General features: G+C 42.1%; 1 long non-coding RNA gene across 1 annotated transcript in view; it reads right to left on the minus strand.

The window, feature by feature from the left end:
* Positions 1–10,030: 10,030 nt before the first annotated feature.
* Positions 10,031–24,954, minus strand: part of LOC127045023 (uncharacterized) — a 32,471-nt gene continuing 17,547 nt past the window's right edge. Inside the window, exon 3 of the long non-coding RNA XR_007772590.1 lies at positions 10,031–11,844. This is a non-coding gene — a long non-coding RNA (uncharacterized LOC127045023). The remainder of the gene's footprint in view (positions 11,845–24,954) is intronic.

The following is a 24,954-nucleotide window of genomic DNA, read 5'->3' on the forward strand; positions in this document are numbered from 1 at the left end:
GGCCAAAGAGAATTTACACTAGGTTCTTCCTGACAAGAGGCAGAGGTATAAAAAACAATATAGTGACTTCTGTTCAAGCAACAACTGTGTAAAATATTATTCAGGAGAGCTATAAAGGTTAGCTCGATCAAGAAATAATGCCGGTGGCATTTGGCTTTATATCCCTTTGGGAAATCATTTCATGCTCTGTTGAAGGGAAGGAGAGTGGTGTAGTGATAGGGGAAGGGGATAGGATGCCTTGATTTTATTCCTTTTTCTGCCACTGATATTTTGGGTAGCCTTTGGCAAGACCCTTAATTTTCCCTGTACATCAGCTCTGTAACTCTGTACGGTGGTGATAACGTTACTTTCCTACCCCATAAAGCTGGCTGTGAAGCTTGAAGGCCTGATATAAGAGGCTTTCCATTTACTTCAGTGGGCTTTGGAATCAGCCCTAACTGTGACTTGTAATTGTAAAATGCTTTAAAGTAATACTATATGTTCTGTGTGTTTAGCATTAACCATATAGCTTTATATCACATTGGTGGTAGCATTTCACCAATAACTCCCGCTTAGTAATAAGACATAACATTTATATGCCCTTTTCATGTTCACGGCATTTTCCAAGCCATTCACAGAACAGCCACGTGAGGTAGTAATTATAATTACAATTCTCTTTCTTTTAGGTGAGCAGACTGAGGGAAACAGATGGATTAACTTTGCCAAGGGAACTAATATAGAAATTCCCAGACTAGATAAGACTCCTAGTCCATCCAATATGCTTTCTCTGATTATGGTCAGCGCACAATGCTTCAGAGGTATGTGCAAAAACTCCACAGTAAGTAGTTATGGGATAGTCTGGCCACAGGAAAAGTTTCTTCCTGACCCTCTCATTTATTAGAGGTTGGTTTATGCCCTGAAGCATGAAAATTTATATCCCTTCCAAAACTTTTGGGTATTTTTCAGCCCTTATTATAACACCTCTGGATGTCTGGGCTAGGACTGGATTCTAGTTCTGTGAATCTCAGTACCATAGTCAAGCCACTGGACCATGCTTTTCCTTTTCTTCAACATGTACAAATTGCATTTAAACTTCAGCATTGCCAAGGAAATCTCACCATCCACGATTTTGGATTTGATCTCATGTCCTCCCCCTATTAAACATGCCATTTCTGCTCCCACCTGCCATCAGGTGCTAAGAAGAAAGGAAGCTGGTGAATAATTGACCAAACAAACTAAGCTTTAGCTTGGAGCATGCTGGGTTGCATTTGCATACATGTAATATCAGATTCATTATTCAGGAGCATAGATCACTATGACCCCACCCCTCTCTCCAGCTCAGCCATTCACTAACACTGGCTCCTGGACTCCCAAGATTAAACATCCTTCTTGCTGCTTTAAGCAATTTCTCTTTACAAGGGGCACAGCAGAGTGATGGCCTCTTTTGGTTATTTTTTATTATTATTATTCCAGTGCGGGCCTTTAAAGGCATAACATTTACCACAGCACATAAAATCAAGTTCATGGTTTAGGAGGGCAGGGAAATAACAATGACTTAAGCAAATTGTGTTAAGGAAGAATCTTCTGCATCTCGTGTTAGGGAAGTATTAATGTATCAGCCTCAAGCCAAGCTTCTGTCATCTTGCATCAGCTAAGCTGGGTGAGGATAGGTCAGTATATGGATGGGAGAAAATTCTAGTGAGAATTACGGTGGTACAGGAAGTGATATGGATGGCACTCTTCTGTCTGCAAGCTAGCAATCAGCTAGCGGCACTGTGCTTCTGCAGGTCTCACCTCACAGATGAGATGTAAAATTAAGGTCCTGTCCACTTGTGTCCATTTAAAGATCCATGGATCTCGCTTTGCTAGAGTAGGGGGAGCTCTCAAACTTGCAAGAGGTCTGCAGAGACCTGCCTGAGTGTGTGGGCCCCTATTCAGCAAAGCATTTAAGCATGTGCTTAAGTCCATCCCTGTCCAGCCAAGCACTTAGGCCCAGATCCTCAAAGATGTTGTAACACTTGGCGAATCAGAGATTTGTTGGAAAACCACACATACCAGCTCCAGCACTCTCACACAGGGTGACCAATGTCCCAGTTTTATAGGGACAATCCCGATATTTGAGGCATTTTCTTATATAGACGCCTATAACCCCCCCCCCCCCACTCCCATCCCGATTTTTCACACTTGCTGTTTGGTCACCCTACACAGGAATGAGTTCCCCACTAACACCCCCAGGAGCAGATAAAAAATGTAATAACGCACAAGACAACACCTTAACCCTAAGATAGATACAGCACTGCCTGTTGGTGGAGGTGCTCTGTGCATTGATCGTTACAATATTTAGGTTCCTAATTTCTATTGAAATCACAGGAAGTTAGGAGCTTGAAATAACTTTGTGGCCCTGGACCTGAAGCCCTTACGTAGCTTTATGTATGTGCTTGAATGCTTTGCTGAATAAGATTAGATTGCTGAGTTGGGCTTATGGTGATGGCTTCTCTGCCTTGTTTCCAGCTGCTAAATTGTGTTAAAAAAAGCTAAAAATACATTAAATACTCTCCTGGTGTTTCCTTCCCAGGTAAAACTGCAGTAATTGTTTATCGGGGATATTACGTGATCACAAATATGAGAAAAAATAGATCTACAGTACAGCTTTTTCATTAAGATACAGTTCATACTATGAAAAATCCTGAAAGTACCCCTGTGTCGGTTTGTGGCGTAAACATTTAATAGTACTGGGATGGTTTGATCATAAATTATAGCAGCAAGCACCGCCAATCAAATTGTTGATTTGCTCTCTATGTGAGATACTGCCTCTCTCTTTTTATTTCTGGACAAGACAAATGACAGTAGGATAAGTAATTAAAGATCTCAAAGATGTCAGAGACTCCATACTTAATATGCGGCAGAGACTGAAGAAAACCCTGAGCCAGAGAGAGATTGCAGTCGGAAGAGAGTAAGCCAGTAGGGCTGAAATAGGATGCTAATTTCCATGCATCTGTACCTGTAGTTACTGTAAAGTTACGAACACAGGGTATAAATGATTTCCCTGTGTTTCTTTGCTGCATTCACATCTCCTTGTAGTTCCTTTTCACTGTCACTGCTTGAATGTTCCTGCTTTTCATAGTGATTCTCAGATGTTAAAAACACTGGCTCTGTTGACGTCAATGGGAATTCTGTCATTGACTTCAGTGGGACTAGGCTTTCCCCCTTCTTTTCCATACTATTATCTGGATTGGTTTTGAGTAGGTAAGGTAACATAAAGGTATCACATCAGAATTTACACAGCTGCACCCTGAGTGTTAGTTTTCCACGTAGTCCTACCCATAGCCCACTAAAAAGTAGGTAAGCAAAGAAAAGAATGCACTAGTTATCACTGCAAATGAACTATGGGGATGGCTCTATTAAACACCCAATCAATAGTTTTAAATATACAAGCACAAAAGAAACTCTGCCTTAGTTGTCTAGTAATCCAGTCCTTTGAGTTGCCAAGCACACTCAGCTCCCATTGGCTTCATAATTCAGTATATTCTGGGCATGCTCTGCATGTTCCAAGACTTGGGATAAGGAGAGTAGGATGGTGTAATGGTTAAGCCTCAGTACCGGGAGGCAGGTGGTTTGTTTTTTATTTTTTCTGATTCTGCCACATACTCTTTGACCTTGGGCAAATTACTTAATCTCTCTGTGCCTCAGCCTATATACATGGGAAGGTTTGGGGATCATTTATGTTTGTGAGGCACTCAGATACTGTGCTGATGGGGAGCAATAAAAGTTATTAGAGACTAATACCGCTCCTCTCAGCAGTTATTTTGATCAAAGGAAATATGGTCTGAAGAGACATATGTTCCGGAAGAACTTACACAAAAGCAACTTTTCCTTTCCTACTGCAGCCAAATAATTCCAACAATTTGTTCTTCTTCTATAAAGTGAATCAGAAACTTTTTAGTGTATTTTAGTTAGATTTATGTCCTGTTGCTGACCCCTGCTGTCAGAGCGCATTTTCCTCTTTGGCTCTTGTGGTATGCAAGTGCCATCTAGAGGTGAACTGTCGGAAAGAAAATAGCTCACGAAAGCTCATGCTGAAATAAATTTGTTAGTCTCTAAGGTGCCACAAGTACTCCTGTTCTTTTTGCGGATACAGACTAACACGGCTGCTACTCTGAAACCCATGGTTAAAAGTTGTAGCAAGAAAGACTTTATTAAAACAAGAGGGGGAAGGTCATTCTAAACTTCTGTTTTCTGAAATAAAAATATGCCTGGTAGTTTGAATTATAGGTGCTGCAATCCTAGAGACCCAAAGGCAGAGTCTGCATTAGAGATGCAGCTGAACAAAATTCTTAGAGCCAAATCTCTTATGGATAACTATGGCCATTGGTGCCCCGCAGTAGAAATGAGCAAGAAGTTTTGTTAGAACCTTTTTGCTGATAAAAAATGGTCTTTTTCCCCCCATGAATATTCTTAAATGTTTTGCTTTTTCAACCACAAAATTGAAAACTTTAAACAGACTTTTTTGGTTTTGTTTTCGGTCTGTTTTTTTCCGTTAGTGGGTAGGTGGATGTTTGTTTTTCACTTCCTCTCTCTTTCATCCCCTCCTCTTCTTTCTTTTTTTTAGTGGCAAAATCAGCAACAACAACAAAATGAGCGAGAGAAGGGAACAAACCAAAACTGGATATGAAAAGCCAAGACAATCTTCATTTCATTGGTTCATCATCCAAAAATGTTGAGGATATTTTTTTCAAAACATTTTTTTAGAAAACAAGTTTGTTTGTTTGTTTGTTTGTTTTTGTGAAAGATGCCAGATTTGGACCTCCAACCTATAGTCCTGCAGATCAAACCAATAAAATTAGCCTTTCCTGATGGCTTGACAGAATTTTTTATCAACTTATTGTAAGCAGTGGTTTGCTAGGAAAATACTGTGGTTTTGCTAGGAAAATACTGTGGTAGTAGAAACACAGGGTCAAAAAGTTGACTACTGTCCCCTTGCTATAGAAAGAGTTTACAAAGATAAGTGACAGCCTAAGACAATGCTCTCATCAAGGTACAATTCACCCTTGTGCACAGAGACAGCATAAGAGCCTATGCATCACTTAAGCCCTATTTAGAGGCATTAAATGGGACTTCAGTGGTATATAGATCTTCTGCTGACCCTCTGTGCAGGGGTAAATTGCACCCTTAAGTGTGTACAATAAACTTCCGCTAGCAAATCCACCTTAGTTAATGGGACAACTGCTAGAGAGAGATGCTCCTTAACTTGAATCAGTGTCAGACACTGGCTGCTAAGTATTTGCACTTTGTTTTAATCAGGGCTGCGGAGAGTGAGTTAGGGCCCTGGTGAAAAAAAAATTTTGGGCCCCCCAGCAAGGGTGGACCGGCTAAACAGGGCCAATGAAGCCGGGGAAGCTGGGCCCTGGGCCCCCTTCCAGACCGCCGGGTCCTGGCTTTCCTCCCCTCTCGTCGGCCCTGGTTTTAATAACTAGACTGTATATTCTGTGTTGCTCCATCAGTGAAGACAAAAGGTTCAGAAAAGGGCAACTAAAATGATTAGGGATTTGGAACGGGTCCCTATGAGCAAAGATTAAAGAGGCTAGGACTCTTCAGCTTGGAAAAGAGTAGACTAAGGGAGAGATATGATAGAGGCATATAAAATCATGAGTGATGTGGAGAAAGTGGATAAGGAAAAGTTATTTACTTACTCCCATAATACAAGAACTAGGGGTCACCAAATGAAATTAATAGGCAGCAGGTTTAAAACAAATAAAAGGACGTTCTTCTTCACACAGCACACGGTCAACTTGTGGAACTCCTTACCTGAGGAGGTTGTGAGGGCTAGGACTATAACAGCTGTCATAAACAGATAGTTAAGGGTTAATGTCTCTTTTACCTGTAACGGGTTAAGAAGCTCAGTGAACCTGGCTGACACCTGACCAGAGGACCAATAGGGGGACAAGATACTTTCAAATCTTGGTGGAGGGAAGTCTTTGTTTGTGCTGTTTATTTTGTTCATTGTTCGCTCTTAGGGCTAAGAGGGACCAGACCTGCATCCAGGCTTTCCCAATCTTTCTGAATCAGTCTTTCATGTTTCAAAATAGTAAGTAATAGCCAGGTAAGGCGGATTAGTCTTATGTTTGTTTCTTAACTTGTAAATGTGTGTTTTGCTGGAAGGATTTTTACCTCTGTTTGCTGTAACTTTGAATCTCAGGCTGGGGGGGGCGGCTCCCTCTAGTCTATATGAATCTGAGTACCCTGTAAAGCATTTTCCATCCTGATTTTACAGAGATAATTTTTACCTTTTCTTTCTTTAATTAAAAGCTTTCTTTTTAAGAACCTGATTGATTTTTCCTTGTTTTAGAATCCAAGGGATTGAGTCTGAACTCACCAGAGACTGGTGGGGTGAAAGGAGGGGGAATGGTTAATTCCTCCTTGTTTTAAGATCCAAGGAGTATGGATCTGTGTAAGCCTCTCAAGGCAACCCAGGGAGGGGAGAGTCTGGGGGGAAAAGGAGGGGGATGGTTAATTTCTCCTTGTTTTAAGACCCAAGGGGTTTGGGTCTTGGGTTCCCCAGGGAAGGTTTTGGGGGAACAGAAAGTGTGCCAGACACTACTTCTGGCTGGTGGCAGCTGTCATAAACAGATAGCTAAGGGTTAATGTTCTTTTACCTGTAAAGGGTTAACACAGGAAACCAAACACCTGACCAGAGGACCAATCAGGAAACAAGACTTTTTCAAATCTGGCTGGAGGGAAGTTTTGGGTGTGAGTTCTTTGTTCTTTGTCTTGTGTCTGTGCCCTCTCGGCTCTGAGAGTGATTTTTCTATCTCCAGGTTTTCTAAGCTTCTGTTTCCAAGTTGTAAGTACAAGGACAGTAAGACAATAGGTTTATATTGTTTTTTTTTGTATTTACATGTGTGTAGTTGCTGGAATGTGTTAAATTGTATTCTTTTTGGATAAGGCTGTTTATTCATTTTTTTCCTTTAAGCAATTGACCCTGTATATTGTCACCTTAATACAGAGCCGTTTTATGTCCTTTTTTCATTCTTTTTATATAAAGCTTTCTTTTTAAGACCTGTTGGAGTTTTTCTTTAGTGGGGACTCCAGGGAATTGAGTTTGCAGCTCACCAGGGATTGGTGGGAGGAAGAAGTCAGGGGGAAAAATCTCTTTGTGTTAGATTTACTAAGCCTGACTTTGCATACCCTCTGGGTGAGGGGGGAGAGAGGTTAGATCTCTCGGTGCTTGTGTTTCAAGGACTTGAAGCAGGGAGGGTGGAATCCCTTTGTTTAGATTCATGGAGCTTGCTTCTGTATATCTCTCCAGGAACCCAGGGAGGGAACACCTGGAGGGGAGGAGGGGGAAAGGAAATGGTTTATTCCCCTTTGTTGTGAGACTCAAGGAATCTGAGTCTTGGGGTCCCCCAGGGAAGGTTTTGGGGAGACCACAGTGAGCTAGGCACTGTATAATTCCTGGCTAGTGGCAGCAATTACCAGGTCCAAGCTGGTAGCTAAGCTTGGAGGTTTTCATGCTAACACCCATATTTTGGACGGTAAGGTCCAGATCTGGGAAGAAATGTTATGACAGCAGCGTACCAAATTTAAGCTAGTAATTAAGCTTAAAAGTAATCATGCAGGTCCCTACTTCTTGAACTCTAAAGTTCAAAGTGGGGATAAAACCTTGACAACAGCATTTAAAAGATAACTGGATAAATTCATGGAGGTTAAGTCCATGAATGGCGATTAGCAGGATGGGTAAGGAATGGTGTCCCTAGCCTCTGTTTGTCAGAGGATGGAGATGGATGGCAGGAGAGCGATCACTTGATCATTGCCTGTTAGGTTCACTCTCTCTGGGGCACCCCTGCAATTGGCCACTGTCGGTAGATAGGATACTGGGCTAGATGGACATTTAGTCTGACCCAGTATGGCCGTTCTTATGTTCTTTCTTGGTATGTAGGCAATTGAGAAATAAACACAGAACTTGAGGCCTGGTTCCAATCTCAGTTCTACAGGTGTAAATCTGGAGTGCTTTAACTCCATTGATCTCAGTGGCTTTGCCTTGGTACAACTGAGATCAGAATCTGTCTCTTGCTAACCGAACAATTAGGTCAGCCAATCACAGAATCATAGAATATTAGGGTTGGAAGAGACCTCAGGAGGTCATCTAGTCCAATCACTGCTTATCCACCTTTAAGTTTCATACAACTGACCACATTCTAGATGATCACAATGGTCCCTTCTGGCACTGGAATTTATGAATCTGTAATAAGCGGTTCTATGCAGCAACAAATTGTATGTTTCCATGTGGTAGATAATCAATAGAGAAGGAAATAAACTCTAGTAAACCTGAGAGCTTTATTTCTTAGTAGCATATTAGTGGTGATAAATAGGTGATACAACAGCAACATTACATCTCAACACAATGGGACAGATTACTAGCAGCAGAAGTGAGCATCAGAGGCAAAGATTTGTGCCCACTTTATGCCACTAGTGCATTTGACCTGATATTTCCTCAAGGTTTTCATCTGCCATTTACTCTTTAATTAAATATAAAGCATCAGCCTTCAGCCTTGCTTCCTCTCACAGAAGCCAAAATGACCATTATTTACCCATTCTTAGAGACATATCTTTTGATCGACTCATTACACCTATGTAATATTCCCTCTGGATCATTAATCACAACATTTTCTTATTGGGGGTTAATTCCCTGCTTTGTTCCCTATGAGATCCTGCAGCTCCAAGAGCTCTTTCACATTGCAACACTGGCACCCAAGCTCAGCCCCAAGAGTCTGCGCAGGCTTGGACTCAGGTGACTAGCCCAAGCCACCCCGGTGCCTGAACATCCGCACTGTTAGTGTGCTAGCTCGCACGGAGCTAGCCCGAGTCTGTCTGCCCACGTTGGGCGGGCTGTTCCCCTCTGCAGTGTAGACGTACCCTTAGAGTCTTAGAATTCCCTGTGAAAGAATGGTCCCTGGTTAAAGAGATTACCACAGATATCTGGAGACCCAAAATGTTTCTAATCTATTTATTCTGTACCTGCCTGGTTTAAGGATCATCAATAACCAGGCTTTAGTAGGGGCAGCGGAAGCTTCCTAACAGTGTGGGGGCCACTGTTGCCCAAACCATGGCCCCTCCCCCGGGCTGCTCCTTCCCCCAAGCCTCTGTCCAACACTGCCCCTTTCTCTTGAGCCCCCACCTTGGCGCCGCCCTTCCTTCCAGGCCTCTCCCCCTTGCTCATCCTTATGGCTGGTAAAAAGTGGTAGAGCATAGCCCTCCCACTTTCAAAAGTGGGCGGGGGCATGGCCTCCAACGCCCCCATTCCGGTGCCCCTAGGCCTTTGTATTCCAGCCCATTTGTGTTCATATAGTTTTATTAGTGACTCCAGTCATCTGTACATAGGGCTCATATCTGCTTCTTTGAAATCAGGTATTCAGCTTCAGATCAAACACATCCTGTGGCATTCTTTCTCCACCGTCTGGTTGTGGTTTAGATATTAACAACACATGGCCTGTTGGAGCCAGCCCACTGTCTCTGTCATTGTTTCCATGTGTACCTCTGCAGAGTGGCACAAAATGTTGAGGTCAGTCAAGCTACGCTGATTTACACCAGCTGACACTTAGAGTTTTGATTTGGTTTGGCTGGTTCTATGCTTAGCTGAAGCTTCGAATTATCCCATCCTCTCAGTCAGCAAACTCGGGTAGAACAGTTACTGGAAACAAGCTTTCTCCTGAAACGCGGCGCTTCAAGTCAGTCTGTATATACCACACAAACAGCCCCTCTTGTATGTATCTACTTACTTAAGGGTTTTGCCCGCCACTACCACTGTACCTGAATGCTTTCCAGGGTAATTAGATTGGCATAGAAAAGTCCATAGTGAACTTCCTGGAGTGTTCTCTTTTTCTCCCTGCCAGGGAAATGCAGAGGCAGCTGAGCAAATGGACATTTGAGAGATAAGTCTTCAGAAAAGTTCGGTTCAAGGGAGTTGGTGCTAGCCAAAAGACAAGTGTTTTGCATGTGTGTGAGAGAGAGAGAGAGAGACCCTCCATACTGGTTGTCTGCATTGTTGTCTCTATTATTATTTGTTTATTCATATATGCCATCACTGGCCATGGTGCTTCAAGGCAAATTATCTTCCCTATCGACATTCAGGCCCCAATATAATATGAGAGGGGAAAAAGAGATTATAAGTAAAGCTCTAACAAACAGGTTTGTTCCAATGCCCACTGAAATCAATGAGAGCTCTTCCATAGACTTCAGTACATAGGGCTTGGCTTGTGAATGGGTGCAGCGATATTAATGTCAGAAATAAACCAGAATATGGGTCCAGATTTTCATCCAAAACTATCGAAACACTGAGGGTGAAATCCTGGCCCCCTCTGAAGTCAGTTGCAAAACTCCCACTGGTGTGTACGAGGCCAGGATTTCACCTCCAGACTTAGCAGACTTGAAAGCACACGGTTAAGCAAATGTCCTCCCATTACTATGCCTGTTAATGGCTTAATTAACTTTGAAAATCCTAAAAGTAGCTTCCCAGAGGGGTCTGCATTGTTGTCTCTGGAGAATCAGGATTTGAGGGAAAATGAAAAAGCTTTGCATCCTTCTTAGCTTTAATATGAAATTCAAGTGACATTTCCCATTCCACACAGCATTGTGGTCAAAGCTCCTGCTGATCTCGGTTAAAAGATCTCACACCCCAGCTGAATTTCCTGTTGACAAGCTTTGTTAGCTGTAAGAACCAAAGCTGGAAGCCCATAGAGATGGTCTGCCTGTGGCAGGTGCTGGGTAGTTGAAATTTTGCTTTAGATGAATCAAGGCTGTGCTAACTGAAACTGTGTCTGAAGGCAATGAGATTAGAGCCATTGGTGGCGTAGACAGCAACTAACTGAAATGAGATGTCTAAAGACTGCATGTGAATTTTGCAAATTCTTTTGTGATTAGTTGAGTGGTCTCACACCGCAGATCCCCAGAATGAGGTCTAACATTCCCCAGTTCCCTGGAACCACTAGTTCACATCCCTTTGTGCTTCTGAGGCCGATGAGTTGAGCTGACATTTCCTGTGAGTCTTTCAGAGGAGACCTCAAAAGTCTGATTTTCATAGGTGGTTAGTGACCAGGACTCCCACTGAAGTTAAATGGACCCAACTTCAGTGGAGTTATATTGGTTTCATGCCAGTGCACTGGAGTGGAGAATCGGTCCCAATGAGTTCAATGGGCATGGCAGGGGTTTGGCACAAGTCCTATCTTCAATATTCTGCAACACAGTGTAGGGCTTTGCTCTAGTGTTGCTATATCAATGCAAACAGGCTATTCTCTCAGGCATAGGTTAGGGGTTTGTTATAGAAGTGGATGGGTAGGGTTCTGTGGCCTGCCTTGTGCAGGGGGTCGGACTAGATGATCACATTGGTCCCTTCTGACCCTAGAATCTATGAATCTATGAACAGGCTATGCTAATGCAACTTTAAGGCAGCGTATATTATATTGACCAAAAGTCAAGAAATGTACAAGCTCTGAGTCTGTCCGCAGTGTTGAATCAATTGCCTGTCTTCTCTATTTTATAGCATCCCATTTACAATACACACCGTAATATATTAAGCTACACCGTTTAGCCAGAAGAAATAAACAGTATGAAGTATGACTGTACATATGTGCAGCAACAGCGTTAAATTACATGAAGGATCATTATTCTTCTAGTCACATGAGAAGCCAGCGACATTTTCTATAGAATCATTGAAACAGACCAAGCCTAGGGCCAGGTCTCTTCCAAGGAACCGGCTGCTTGAGGTTCCTTCCCTGCACCAGGTGTTGCTGGCTGGTTCATTTAGCAAGCCTGCTCCAGACTTCAGGTATCCTGCAGGCAGCTCCCTCACTCCCGCTTGCTCCCTTGCAACTATATAGACAAAAGAAATATTATCATCCCCGTTTCACAGATGGGAATGGAAGCAAACAAAGATAGAAATCAATGGGAGTTAGGTGATTAAATGCCTTTTGAGGATCTGGGCCTAAGTCACTCATCCATGATCTGCCTGTGGCCGAACATAGAAGGAATCCCTGACCACTGGGTTAACCACCAGGCCATTGGAGAATCAAGCCCAGCACATCTTTGGGAATCCTCATAAGCCTGGTGCTGCTTTGCAGGGAGCTTTCTAAAAAGGCATAAAGAGCAGTCAGGCTCCCACCTCACATTAAAAGTCAATGGGAGTTGGGCTTTTAATTTTGCAAAGGCAGAGAAGAGAGTTAAGTTTTTAGTCTCATGACCCAAATATCACTATTTCTTTTCTCACTCCACAGAGTGCAAAACCCCACTGAATGGTCCCATACATATGTTATGAATTGAGCCTAAATGTCCCATCATCATGAGTTCCTGGGACTCTCATGGCAGAGGGACTGATCATTAGCGAATTCATTTGGCATTCTAGTGGATGTCAAATGCAGCTTCGTAGGTATTTCATTGTATTTTGACATTAATTGATGGACACTTAAACTCCTCATAACTCTGTGGTGCTTCGGAACAGGAGAAATTAGAAAGATGAATTTCCAGGAGATGAACCCATTGAGGAGATATGTGACTGCAAATTCATTACCATCAAATGAGCTGATAGCCGTGACACTTGTGCAAGTATAATGATAGCTGAGAGCAGTTGTACGTGACAGAAGAGTAGGAAGATGCTGGCTCTCTTGAGAGAGAGACACAAAACTTATGTGTTAGGTCTGAAGCTAGGATTTCAGACAATGATTGCGCCAGGCAAAGTGCTACACTCTCTCTAGTCCAACTGTAGTAGAATTGTTTTAGCTCTTGGATCGCAGTAGATCAATACTGTATAGATGTCTGGAATTCAAGCTCAATTTAACTATGTACCTAAAAGTCTATAGATTCTTATCAAAAGCCAATTTGGACTATCCAAGACACTTGCATCTGTAAAACTGGGCAGAAAACTTCTAGAGAGCAGACTTTCTCATCCAATTTTCAGTACTTCCTACTTTCAGCCAGGCTACAGAAACTTAACATCTGACTTTCTGAATAGTGTTTTGGCTCTTCCATGCCCAGATGAAATAAAAAACTGAAGCTGTCTGCAGAACAATGGGAAATAATGCGGACACAGAGAGAAAATGGAAACCTGATATTCTGCAACCACCCAGAAGGTTCCAGTCAGGTTCAAATAAGGGAAGCCTTGACCAGGGCTGGGAAATTGAATTTTTATTTCCTTAAATTGCTTTGTCCATCACTACCCTCTCATCCACCCAATGCTTCTGAGAACAGAGTCATGGCCTAATTTTGACCTCTTCATTTCCTGGAGATGTTAATTGGTGAAAATGTGTAGAGGCAGATTATATGCTAATAAGGTTTCAAGCCATGTATAGTAGGGTCCAATCCTGTGTGGGACTGAGTACCACCTGCCAGGCAGCTTACACCTCCATTCCTGTTGATTTCGGCAGGAGATCAAAATGCTTGGTAATTTGTAGTGCTGGGCCCTAAATAAGAAGCTATGTCTACAAACATTGATCTTAGCTCTGATTTTCCCTCAGCTGTATATAAATTCCATGGGAAATGGGGTTGCTCAGCACCTCAGAGAATCAGGCCTTCAATTTTTGTGGGCTTGATCTTGCTCTGTTATACACATGTATAAATTAGAAATAATTTCCCTAAGGTCACTGGAGTTATATACATGTAGAACAGATATGAATGAGATCAAGAGTCAGACCCAATACATTATTTCCATGAGGGATTTTACCTACCATAGAAAAAGTTAAAAATAACTAGAGATGAGTGGAAGCTGCAAAATTCAGCTATAGATCTAGGGTGACCAGACAGCAAGTATGAAAAATCGGGACAGAGGGTCGGGGGTAATATGTACCCATATAAGAAAAATGCCCGAAAATCAGGACTGTCCCTATAAAATCAGGACATCTGGTCACCCTATCTAGAACTAGACTTCCAGGGTGTTACAATCAGGGCATTTGATTCACAGAGATCACTGCAGGTGACCTTACAATCCAAGAACTGGCTCTCAGATCAGAAAATCTCAGAAGGAAAGGGTGAACAGCCAAAATCCTCCATGACATTTTGCTGTCATGCTTTTGCTGTCAGTTTTAGAAGTATCACTATGATACTCATGTTCATCATTTCAGAAGAACAGTCATTGTAAATTTTCAGGCTAACAGACTCGTTCGCATAAAAACCTTGTGCCTAATTAGTTTCAGTCATTTCAATAACAGCTGATGGCCTGGCACCAATTACAGCTGATAATGAAAGATTATAAAATCGCAATAATGAAATGGAGAGATCTTAGCTTAGTTCTCAGTACATTTCTGACTTCCCTTCACATTACCACACAGGCTTCTTTCATCTTTCATTTTCAGCACCAAACAAGAATGTCACAAAATCAAATTCCAACATGTCACAGTCATTTTTCTTGCCCAATTGGCTTTGTAGGGTTTTAGATTTCACATCTAACCAGTTTCTCAAGCTTTTTTTCATTTAATTCCCTGCTTCGTCTCCAAATTAGATCCCTCCTTTCTTAGCTGTGAACTCGCTTTCCCATCATGTTGACCCAATATCACAACACAAACAATATTTTTTTCTTCAATTACCTCTTCAGTAAGATGTCTGTGTCTGATGGGGGAGTCTAGGTAAAAGGAAGTGTCTAGGGGACTCTACTGTAATATACAGTAATTAATACTACCTTCTGGAGGAAGATAGAAATTAAAATTCCCGTTGTGGCCACGGTTTTCAGACTGGGACTCCAGACACCTGGGTTCTGTACTCACGTCTGCCACTCACCATCTGTGTGAGCTTGGGGAAGGCATTTAGGCCCAGATTCTCAAAGGTATTTAGGCACCTAAACCCATAGGGGGAAGGGGAAAAAAATTAAATACCTTTTTAGGATCTGGGTCTTAGTTTCCCTTCTTACCTTTTGCCCATCATGTCTATTTAAACCATAAGTTTTTTAGGGCAGGGACTACCTTTTACTGTTGCATAGCGCCTGAGACAATGGGGTTCTGATTTCCAGTGGGGCTGGCAGGCACTACTGGAGTATAAAAGATGAAGTCACCCTCCTGAGATTTTGATTAGAACTGGTTTCACGTTGACTAAATGTTCTGATTGCTGTTCTTGGTGGCTTACGTATAGTCTAGTGCAGTGGTGTTCAACCTGTGGTCTGCAGGCCTTGGGGGTCTGCCGACTATGTCTAATAATTACAAAGGGGTCCACACCTCCTTTAAAAAATTTTTAGGGGGTTGCAAATAAAAAAAGGTTGAAAACTACTGGTCTAGTAATTAAAGTTCAGGACTGGGAGTCAGCAGATCTTTGTTCCCAGATCAGCCTCAATGTGTGACACTGGGCAAGTTACGATATAATCTCCTGGTCCTAGACACTCAAAGGTGCATACTTCCCATTAATTTCTATTGGTGTTAAATGCCTAAATACCTGGGAGGATCTGGGTCTTGGTGGCTGAGTTTACCTGCAGTTGAAGTGGGGGAAACCTTACCTACGACAGAGTTGCTGTGAAAATACATTTGTTAACATTTCTAAAGTTTTCTAAGATCCTTGGATGGAAGGTGCTAAATAAAGGCAAGCTCTAGTATAAAAATAGTTTAGTGCCAGTTTTGTTTTAAATGTGGCTTCAAGCAACTTTGCATTTTTCGTATTCTGAGGCTAGTGAGTGACTTATGCAGTCCCTGGAATAAGGAGAGAAATCTCAAGGCTGCTTAAAATTACAACTTTACAACTAGCACCAGAGAGCTCCAAGGAGTTAACGGGCATCTGGGGACAGCTGGACCACAGCAACATTCATTCATGTCCTCTTTCCTCCAGCCGTGCACTCTACCCCAGGGACTGCAGAACTTCTACATGGTCCCGGCACTAGCCAGGGAATCATTCCCTGTAGGCTGGGGGAACTTTCCTGTGGCAGAAGGCCTCAGGTTCATGACCCCTTTGCGTCATGGGAGCCATAATGTCAAGAGAAGAATTGGGCCAAGATGACTTTTTGGAATACAATCTTAAAACAAGGAAATTACAGGCAGGGTCAGTAAATTACAACACAATGGATGAAAATATTCAGCAAGGTTCGTGAGTTAAGTGCTTTGTATTTAGATGTCTGTAAGGGACATAATATGTGTCCTTCCCACCCCATTTCTTTCCACTTCCCAATGAAATAATTACAGTTGTTATGCTTTCTGCTCACCTGCTTTCTGATTTCACATTTGGCATCTCTATTTCTAAGTAATAGCTGCCTGGAGGTTTCAGTTAGCTTTTAATGAAATATTGCTCATTAATAAAACCCCAGGACAGCTAAACATATGACACTTTGTTCAGAAAAAACCAATACGTGCCGCTTTCAAATATGAATGATCTTTATTTTTAGATCAGTGTGCATGATGCTTAATGAGACATTTGTCATTGAAACACAAAGGGATTATGGGGGATCAGGTCTCATTGCAGGCATTTTAGTAAGGTTTGAGATCTAGAATACAGCAGGCAATACTGTCTATACTTGACATCTGATTCTCCATTGCCTGGCACCTTGTACAGTCACAATCACCTGTGCAAAGTGAATGCAAAAGGGGCTTTAAAATGCTACTGTAACAGGATGGTCTGCTGCTAGCCAGCCCTGGTCAATAACCAGATCCAGCTGGGAAGGGAGCAAGTGATTATAAAAGCCAGCAAGTAGTTCAGCGGAGAGGGACTGTGGGAGGGAGATGGGCTCCAGCCTTCAGCTTTGAAGAGGGATTGAAAGGGTATTGGGGGAAACACAGGTGCTAGAGATGGGAGGCCAAAGGGCTATTCTGCCCTCCCATTTTTTAAAGATCTGAACCCTTCAGGACTGGAAGCACACCACATCCTGAGCGGCGGGTCCAGCTCTGTATCGTAGCGCAAGCCGGGCCCTCATCTGTGCCTGCTAAAACTGTGGAGGCTCCTTCTTGTAGTGAGGATCGTCAGGAGAGCAAAACAGAACTGTCCCCTAAGGGTGAGGGCTTGCCAGCAGGGGGAGGATAATGTAAAGAGCGGAGCGAGGGAGGCAGAGGCTCATGGGGGGCTCCCTTGAGGGCTGAAACTCCTGGGGAGAGGGGGTTAGATGTTCATGGACCAGGGAGTTCAAACTGCTACAGCTAGGAGGGATTAAAGGGAGGGGAAGGAGAGTCAGGCAGGTAGGGGGTTAGGGCTGAGAAACAGGGAACCAGCACACTAGTAAGGGTCTCTTTTACTTGGCAGCTCAGCATGTGGGAGGTTGTTTATCACCATTCTCAGGGGACCAGGAACTTACTTTCTAGCTCTGGATGGAGGTGTGAATGGATGCAGTTCCCAGGGCATTTCAGTGCCTCTCCCCTTACCCGCCCTCCTAATAGCAAAACTCAGGAAGAGAGTGAGCTTTTGTTTTGTACACCAGAGCAGTATGCAAACCATAGCCAGAGTTCCTTCCTGTCTCACCTTCTAGCACCATTCCTCAAAGAGACCCTCTTTCTTCTTTTGTATCCCTGAAATAGAGTTGAAACCCCATCTGATCTGGCTGCTGTGGTGAGTCAGTAAAATGGCTCTGTGCCTTCACGCAGGATCCAAAGGCTGAGCCCTAGGCAAAGGAAGGCATGTGATTCTGAGTACTGGCTGGGATATTACTGAACAGAACACACACAGGGATAACTTGTAAGTTTCCCTCTTTGGATGGGGAAGTTAAAAGTCTGGTTTTTCTGTTGAAAAGAGAGTGACTCCACATCCAGTAAGTAGAGAAGAAGTGACCTTCCTTCCCATCATCCCTTTTATTCTCTCAGGAGGTTCTCTCCCCTACCATATTGGGTCCCTTTGATGGCTGGCTTAGAGCTAGAGTTTATATTTAACTTTTCTCCTGGCATTTTTTCGAACTTCTGCTTGTTCTCACACGATTCATCACTCATATTTGCATGTTGGTCGTAAAACAATTTGACTAGTAACAGAAAAATTAAAGTGAAGTGAGTGTAGAGGAAAACACTATCAAGAGCAAATTAATCTCAGGACCTTTTCCAAGTCTCTTGCTACACCTCAGGCTGACTGAACGTTCAAGTATAGAACACAGTGAAGAGGGAAGTAGATGCCAAAGGAGTCCCTGCTCTGAAACCCAGTAAGTCCCATCCTTGCTGTTGCTGATAATACTTACTGAAAGGAATGATGGTGCTCATATTCAGATGAAATATGGGAAATACTCGCCTTCAACTTCATTCATCGACAAAACAGTAATCCCTAACTTTTGTGATCTGCCACGTTGCCCCATTACACCCTGACAACATAAGAGTCCCTATTTCAAAACTAGGAACCCTTTGCATATCTGGATCTCGCAACAATGCAAGAGCAAGATTTTTCTATTTCGACTGGTATAAAGATAGATCGGAGCTTGTGCACCATAAAACAAGAAAGAGAGCCTGCTGCACAGGGTTGATTTGCCAGAGTTAAGAAACTTAGCTTTTGTATATGCAGACATGACACATTTGCTTTGATTGGCATGAATAATTGGAAGGATTGTCCTGAAAAACTAGGTGTACGTGAAAAATCAAATTAGCACAGGGAATGTGTTTATAAAGTACATGCTTACACCAGCCAAGTTAGTGTAGATATTCAGCTACAACACAATCAAGCAGTCAAGCAAGCTACAAATCCTACTGGGTTTTTTGGAGCTGCTCAAGTGCATCCAGTGTCTTATGATGATGGGCTGTCTGGAGACCAATCTCTGATACTGTTTTGAGGAAGTTCTGTGGCCTATGTTATACAGGAGATCAGAATAGATTATCACAATGGTCCCTTTTAGCCTTGGACTCTGTGAATCTGTAACAATAAGGGGCCATGTGGATAATGAAAGCAATTTTCAGAAGTTGTTTGAGCTTGTTTCAACAAACAGACAGACTTGACAAAGAAATTAAGCAGTGGTTGAAAAAGGAATATTACTATGCCTGACCTGATAATGTCAATGAATAAATTCAAGAACTGCACCATCAGGTATTTTCAGAAAACTTACAGACAAAGTCAAGCAGTCAGAAATACTTTTGTTACTGATAAAAGCAGGGATGTAAGTGGTCATGAACAACTCATGTTTGCTTACACTTTTTTTATGACAATTGAACTTGCAGTACTGTATGGTTGCATAAAGGCAGATGCAATATCTCCATTGAATACAGTTGAAGATGTATTGTTACAAATGGGGTTACACCTCAAAAATGTACAGTAATACAAGGAAAGACTTCTGGTGTGGCAACCCAGATTGAGAAAGAAAACCCCAATGCTTCGTTAATTCACTGCTTAAATCATAGCCTTACTTTATATTGAAAGATTCAGCAAAAAGGTGTCTGATTAGAAGCATTACAAGCAGTTCATGAAGTCCACGACATAACCTCTGCTAAAAGGCTAACTGTATTTGAACTATGAAAGCATCATTCCCATCGGACAGCTCTAACTCATTAAAACCCTTGTGTGTGATGCAGCAGGCAACGAAAACACCAGCTCGACAACTACCACACAAAAATTATCAAGCAATCCTCCACACACTGGGCGCTGGTCTCACGCAAGGCAGAGAAACCAAAGCAGTGAAAAAAAGCCCCCCCAAGACTGATTTCTGTCATGGAAAAATTTGGTACATTCCTTGGACTTGAACATTTGCTTTAGTGTATTTTCAATTGTCAGGAAGTAGCTGACATATTGCAGACAGAGTGTGACTATTGAGCCTGCCCTGACTTTTCCCTGCCGCCCTTTGTGAACACTTAAATAGTTTTCCGTTCAGAAACATGCTTTGCTGAAATTTATACAGGCGCTTTGGATGTACTGCCAAAATAGAGTCAACAACTACCAAGATATGCTGATGATGGAAGTGCACCATAGGTGTTTAAAACTCCTAAAGAATATTTTCATAAACAATGATTTCAACAGCTTGGCATTGTAATAGGTGAGCTGTATTGGAGGCTTAATCAGGAAACTCAGAAATTACTTCAACAAACCAAGACACTTGTAATTTGAGATGCCAATGGTGATCTCTTTGAAATTCCAAATGAAATCTGTAATTTACATGCTGGTAACTTTGATTTTTGACGGCCTACACTTTTATTTGATGATTCAGAAGTATTTGCTGAAAATGTAGGAGCAAAAGATTACCAGCATAAACAAAGTGATGAAATTAGCAACCTTTGTGGAAATACTTGGAGCTGCTGAGGGAGCATGCCCACTCCTTTCTGAAGCTGACAAACCCAGTTACATCTATTTGACAATTCCTATGTCCAATTCAACCACCGAACAAAGCTCTTCTGCACTCTGAAGAATAAAAATGTACCTCCAATTTATGATGTCGCAACAAAGGAAGAACCGTCTCAGGTTTCTTCACATATACAAGGACATCACAGATATTTTGGATCTTCTAGAGTTTGGCAGGTAATTTGTTACTATCATAGAGGGAGGGATAGCTTAGTGGTTTGATCGTTGGCCTGCTAAACCGAGGATTCTGAGTTCAATTCTTGAGGGGGACATTTAGGGATCTGGGGCAAAAATCTGTCTGGGGATTGGTCCTGTTTTGAGCAGGGGGTTGGACTAAATGAAATCCTGAGGTCCTTTCCAAACCTGATATTCTTTGTTCGTGCCAGGAGAGTCTTTTTTGACGAATGGATTTAATTAGGACTGCTTCCTGACATAGGGCACTGAAGACGACAAAATGTGAACTGTTTGTTAATTGTATGTAGTTCCCATTATTTCCACAAATACAAGTTGTTGAAGTTATGGAAGGTATTCCCACCTTCTGAAAAGACTGAAGACTACATTGATGAAAAAAGGAAAATCCCAGATTTTCAGCTTACTGTAAGTTGCTTTTAATAATACTCTTACTGCTAATAAGCATGGTAAATGACTCTGCAAATCCTGATGCCAAGCACCCTATATTGCCTATATTGATATTGTAATCAGATATGGATGTCTTTTGGAATGTTTTCTTATATGGATTTTGTTTCAAGGAGACGTAAAATAAATAATTGGAAGTTATTTAACATTGTAGTTGTACCTAATACTGTAGCTTTGTGCAGTGACCAACAATTATTTTCATGGGATATGACTGAAATCATTCATATGTTTTAGTATTTGCCCTTAAGTTTTAAACTATGTAGCAATAATTAAAAAGCAAACAGCCCAGTAAAAGCATTTAAATTGATTGCATTGTGACAACCGACCTTTCCTTCGCTTTCTTTTTAATTGCTGCTCAGTAATGGCAATAGTCATAAATGGTTTGAATATAGTTCTCAAAGAAGTTACCTGTTTAACCACTGCTTATTATTTATTTCTCTTTGAGATTGTGTTGAGTTGTTGTGTGGGTTTTTTTTTTGTGACTCCTGTCGTGAGCAATTGGCAGATATGGCCTATAGAATTAGCAATAATATTTTTATTATGGCTTTGCTTAAAGTAACAGACACAGCCTTGCTCAGTAGGTTTTCTAAATGTTTGGGTTGCTCCCCCCACCACCTTTTTGCAGTCCTTCTGGAGCCCCTGGGTGGGAAAGCCTTTGATAGCTGTAGCCCTGAGTGGGCAGAGGAACTGTTTTTGCTTTGATGTTTTGCCTAGGGCTAATGTCTGAAATACAAACTTGTGCCCTGAAAGAGACTTGAGTGGCAGAGTGTCCCCAGCAGTCTGGGGAAAACAGGCCAGCTGCTTGCAGCTACCACATCAGAATGATTATTATTCTTTTTAAACAGCAATACATTATTATGTGTATTGTGGTAGTGCCTAGGAACCCCAGTTATGGCTCCATTGTTCTGTGGGTTTGTACAAATGACTCCAGAAGATGCAAGGTGGTGGAGAATCAGGCCCTTAATGAACAATGGTTGCCATTCCTGTAATAGAGAGAGGTAGGATGTGAATGCTAGACACGGAGCCAGGAATTCCCAAGTTCTAATCTTGGCTCTGACCCAGCCCTCTACGCTGATGTCTCAAGGCAAGCCACAGCAAGGATTTCAGGTTCAGGACCTTTGTAAGCTTCCTTAAAGGTAACAACCTTGTGGAAACCGTGTGGCCCCTGATTAAGCAATAGATACTTCTAAAGTTATTTTACTGATAATTAGAAACACATAGGATTCTGTGGGAGTAGTGAGAAATTTCAGGTGGAGCAGTAAGGGCAGAGTGTGTGACTCCCCACAAAAAACTCAAGCATGTGGTATTATTGTGTGAAACCTGAATGAACAGAAGCACAGCCCTTCCCCCACTACTGCTTGAGCCTTTGTGCCCCAGCAAACTCCATACATGGGGGTTTCAAGATTCCTATGTGCCTCTGGTGGAGCTGCCCACGCCATGTGTAGCAGCTCTGCTGCACTGGAACCTTTCTGCACCCCTGACTCTGATGGGTAAACTGAGCCCTGTGAAAATAATTTACATGCCTGTACCACATCCTCGACAGGGGATTTTGGCCAATGGTTCTGCATAGTTGTGGATGCTCCCATTGGCTGTTTCGTTACCAAGAACTGATGCAGCAGGGCAGAGCTGCTAAGAAACAGGGTTTTCCTAAATATGCCGAGAAGCCAGCGTGTTATGTACTGAGATTCCACAGCTTCTCTCCCAGTGCAAGCCCCAGGATTTGCATTCCTGAGCCTCTGCTTCCCAGTGTTGCCAACTCCATGCATTCAAAAATCATGACTCCAGCCCCCTGTCCAAAATGAAGAGGCTTAAAATTCATGTATTTTTAATTGGTTTCTTTTTATTTTGACTTCTGGTTAATGAGTCCCAAAGTGCATTTGGGTCAAATGTCAGTTTTTCTGGGCATTCATGAAGGCTAGAATCTTTTTTAAATGAAAGATGAAATACTCATATAGTCTTGTGAGTGCCGGAGCTAGGGCCTTATGAAAAACACCAAATATTGTGAGACTCACAATAAAATCATGAGAGTTGGCTACATGGATTCCTGACCAATACACCCCCCTCCGGAAACCTGGTCCTCTTTCTCCAATTCCTGTCATCATAGTACATTCAGCTATGCAGGGGCTGCCAGATCAAATCTCAGTTTCAGTACACACTGGCGATCTAAAAATCACCGGCTCTGGAGCTGCCTACACCTCATGCAACAGCTCTGCTGCATTTTGACTTTTCTGCATCCCCTATTCTAAGTGTATTTTGTTCCTTAAGATTATATCTACACGCACATATAGCGTCCAAACCTTCTACTTATTCAGTGAGAGGTGGTCTGGAGTAAGAGGTCCAGGAATGGGCTTGATGTGGTGAATAAAAAAGCCCAAAAAGAAGTTACAAGTAAAGGACCAGTGGAATAGTATTCCAAGAAATGTCTGGAAAAGCAGCAAGAAAAGCCAGAAGGGAAGAAATTCACAAGCTTAAACTGCAAAGAATATATCTTCCACGAGAGGGAGCTCAGAAACCATTCACTGCTAAGCAATAGAAAGTGTTATGAATCATAGACGATAAAAGACTTGAGATCTTGTAGCCCAGTGGTTCCCAGTCTTTTCCAGATGGTGAATCCCATGGTAGAACAGACAAGAGTTTCAAAGTGTTCCAACTCCCCCGCTCACCAATCTATCCACAAAGAAAGGGAGACACATTTAATGACCATCTGCAGCCTGCTGGGGGTTGTGACCTCAGGCTGAGAAACTATGTTCTACAGACAAAGTTGGTGAGGTAATATGTTTTATTGGACCAGCTTCTGTCAATGAGACAAGCTTTTGAACTTACATAGAGCTCTTCCTTAGGTCTGGGAAACCTACTCAAAAATGTCACAGCTAAATACAAGGTGGAACAGATTGGTTAGCATAAGTAGTTAACACGTATTTCAAGGGATCATTTAAGGTGAGGTGACCCACTAACACCCCTTCAGTCATAGGGGGAAAGAAAGGGAGACAAAAAAGGCAGGTTGGGGGAGGTTGTTAGTGAGTTATAGATTGTTGTAATAAGTCAAAAATACAGTGTCTCTACTCAGTCCATGATTTTTAGTGTCAAGCAAAGTTCTTTGTTCTAGCCCATCTTCCGCGGGCAGAAGACCGTAGTGATACTACACAGATAATTCACTTTTCACCACAGAATTATTGGGAAGAATTCCTGAAGCATTTTAAGATACTATTACTTGTAGGAACTGTCCTGCTGAAACAGACCTCAAGTCCATTTTGCATCTGACAGTCTTGCAGTGAGGGAGTACAAAGGTGTTGATTTACACTCATATGAATCTCAGAGACTGGTTCAGTTTGTTTTCAGAATAGCTACAGGGAAATTTCAAGTTAGTTGTAAACCCTTTTTGTACTACTGCAAGCTTGGATATAATGTAATTCAGTTTATACTAGTCAAGGCAGAAACCAAAACCCCAGATTTGATAATTTCAGGGAAGTTTTACTCTACTTCACACCTGGCCTGTGTCTAGAATGGGAGAAATCAAACCGCTGAATCTGAGAACCTCTGAATTTTGGAAAAGTTTGGACACCAGTCCATCTGAAAACTCTCTCTGCTCTATCATAGTGTGATTTGTGGACACTGCAGATGTCTAACAGGAAGTAGGCTGGAAAGAGTCATGAAGACATACCGAGTTTGGGAGTTCTGAGTCACTAAATCTGGTTTCATGCAGTATGTTGTTGATTGCAGTATTCCCAACCCCAAGCATATAAAACTCATGACATTGGCCTAAAAATCATGAGATCTTTTTAAAAAATAATCAATGGTGGGTACTTTTTATTTGTCTTCTGGTATATGAGCCTTTAAGGTGCATTCGGTCACATTTTCAAGCTTTTCTCCACAATCATGAGGGTGAGAAACGTCCTTATTTTTTGTTTGAAAGCTGAGATCCTCACATTGTCACAGGATTCTAGGAACAATGTCTTTAAGGAAAACACTAAATACCTTGAGTCACACTAAAAACAGGAGAGCTTGATTTCATTTAAAAAAATAAAAAGCATTAACCGAAACCTGAAATTCCCTGCTTTTTCAAGAGTACTTAGATTGCAAAGTCTTGGGGCAAGGACCATACTTTTGTTATGTGTTTGTACAGCACCTAGCACAATGGAGTGCTGGTCCATTGCAGAGACC

This window comes from Gopherus flavomarginatus, chromosome 2 (assembly GCF_025201925.1).
Source record: "Gopherus flavomarginatus isolate rGopFla2 chromosome 2, rGopFla2.mat.asm, whole genome shotgun sequence".
In the NCBI taxonomy this organism is placed as follows: Eukaryota; Metazoa; Chordata; order Testudines; family Testudinidae; genus Gopherus; species Gopherus flavomarginatus.